Source organism: Montipora foliosa, chromosome 7, assembly GCF_036669935.1.
Source record: "Montipora foliosa isolate CH-2021 chromosome 7, ASM3666993v2, whole genome shotgun sequence".
Taxonomy (NCBI): Eukaryota; Metazoa; Cnidaria; class Anthozoa; order Scleractinia; family Acroporidae; genus Montipora; species Montipora foliosa.
The window spans coordinates 20502361-20504860 of NC_090875.1; the positions used below are offsets into that span (position 1 = coordinate 20502361).

A 2500-nucleotide genomic window follows, 5' to 3' on the forward strand; every position below is an offset into this window, starting at 1 on the left:
GGCTTCGTGTGATTACTTCGAGTTTTGATTGGTTTACCGGATTGTCTCCCTCCTTTTTGATTGGCCGAAGTAATTACTTTGGTTTTGGTTTTACGACACTCCATTGAAACTCGCTCTATCCTTACCTTCTTTTTGTTAAATAGGTAGCAAGGGCGTGGACTTATTAATTAAGGTGGTCGAACACAGTTTTTGTGCGCACTCTTGCTAACGCAATGCAGCGCGCGCACAAGGATTGCAAAAAAATAAACATGGCTTCAATACAGCAATCATTTTATTTGCCCAATGCTTCCGCTATCTGTACTATTTTCCCTCACAATTGAACAGTGTGTTGATGGTTTTAGTCTTTTATGAGAAATGTATGTTAGAGAAGGTAACGATGCAAAGAACTCCGAAATTCGCAGATTTTTCTTTGTTATCGAAAGAACCGCGCATGCGTAGTAAGTTTAAAAAATTGCGATTGAATGCGGAATAGCTGTCTTGGAAATACGCCCATTTCTCGAGAATCACTCTTTACAATTTAATGACATTTGGCTCGAAAATACTTTAAGAAATAAGTAACTTTAACAGAGGAAATTGTAGATATTCCAGTGAACGTTAGACAACGAATGATTAAAGATCTCTCTGTCAAATTATTATTAAAGTAGTGTTAACTTGTGAGCATCGTTACAAGCTTGTTGCATGCATGCAAATTGTAAAGAAAATCTAACGACCAGATTTTCTGCAAATAAACAAAACCGATTTTAAAGGCCTGTTTACATTTATTCATGTTATCATGGCAACGACATATACGTCAGCTTAACTATCAAAAAACCGAAGTCCATGTTGTTAAATTGCTGGCTACCATTTTTGGCGACCAAAGGATCAAGCGTTTTAGAGAAAAAGGTAAGTGAAACATAGATATCAAAAAGTGTGTTCACTTTGTGTTGGATGTCAAAATTGAGCGCGCATCTGTTTAAGTGTAATTCTGGACATAAGGGCCTCGTTACCGTAGCAGTTTTCGTTAATAGGGACCTTTAGATTCTAAGACAAGGACGAGGACGAGTACGAGTTTTGACCGTGCGTTTTCAGCGAAAATACTCAGAAAAGCTATAACCCGTACGATTAATCTTACTCTTTGTTAGCAGTATAGGTTGCTCAGTTATTCTTATTGCTGGTTACTGAGCTTTTCCGGATCGAAAAATGCCAAAACTACTACCGTGTTGTTGACTTGTTTTGACACGACGACATTTCTGCAAAACCTCGTACCAAAATGACGACGGTATCACGTTTTCCCCCTTCAAAACGACGCTGGTTTGCGCGCGCTCACTGTTGTTCTATGAGAAAATCTCGTAGTCCTAGTCTTTCTCGTCCTAGAATCTAAATGCCTGGCCAAACGCTAGCAACATTTCAACGCAACATCTTGCAACATTGTTGGGGACAACATGTTGCATGCGTTTGGCCACCTTGTTGCGATATGTTTCGATATGTTGCAACATGTTGGATCAATTTTTTCCAAGAGATCTAGCCAGGATTTGATTACTTATGAAAATTAAATTAAGAAGCGTTAGAAATTCTTATCATTCTAGCCTTACTTCTGGAAAGATGTATACTTTTACGAATTGATGAAAGCGCAAATTGTTACTTTGTATGCATTTATTATGACAGAATCCAAGAAAAAAAGGCTATCTAGGGATCCAATTATTCGTGTTACTAGAAAGGTTTCTTTTCTTTATAACCCTTTGAGGCTTCAAAAATCTCTAAGAGTTCTAAAGTTCGAGAATATCCATGGTCCATGTTGTGAGTCTAAGATTTCTAAAGCTCTAGAATATGTAAGGTCTTTTGGGGGTTCTAAAATCTCTAAAATCTCTAAAGTTCTAAAATATCAAAAGATCCCTAGCTCTTCTAACTAGAACAGTTCTAGAATGCAATAGAAGTTTCTAGTGTCAAGACCTGCACCTTTATGCAAAACGCCGCCCGAAAAATCTGTCTCACTGAAAAAGTTCTAGAATCGTTTTAAAGCAGAATTATGAACACTCTTAGATCATTGTTCAGTATTTCAGATTTTTTGTAAACAAAGGTGGCGCTTTCGTATATAATGATAAAGTTTTATTGTATTATTGTAAAACAACATTTCCTAGAGTTCAAAGTGAACACAAGCACGTTAATTTTTTTCTCCTGCTGGCAGAGGTCTGACTTTAACTGCGACTGATAAATAATCAATCGATTCTGGACACGAGAGACTCTTAATTAATTAAGAAGAGAAATAAGACATATTTATTATTATTCCTTTAAGTTCCTTTTTTCATATTTAGAGCTGTAATATCAAAATTACTTAGGCGGGGTGCAAGAGCAATTAATTTTCATCGAAAACTGTGAAAGTGATTTGACCGAGCGACGTGACAACCTGCGGCGATGCTTGGCAAAATTATGTGTCGATGTATTGAATGTCGGAGTACTTGAATTCAATGAAAATTAGTGAGCAACCGGCGATCTCGCATAAAGAGCGATGAAAAAAACTTCA

At 37.0% G+C, this 2500-nt stretch overlaps 2 protein-coding genes across 3 annotated transcripts in view; one reads left to right on the top strand and one right to left on the bottom strand.

The window, feature by feature from the left end:
* The window catches only part of LOC138011268 (orexin/Hypocretin receptor type 1-like), an 18845-nt gene that overhangs the window by 6695 nt on the left and 9650 nt on the right, over positions 1-2500 (bottom strand). The window lies entirely within an intron of this gene.
* The window catches only part of LOC138011269 (neuromedin-K receptor-like), a 42262-nt gene continuing 40629 nt past the window's right edge, over positions 868-2500 (top strand). The window contains exon 1 of the mRNA XM_068858223.1: positions 868-882. The gene's annotated coding sequence lies outside the window, so the exon portion shown is untranslated. The remainder of the gene's footprint in view (positions 883-2500) is intronic.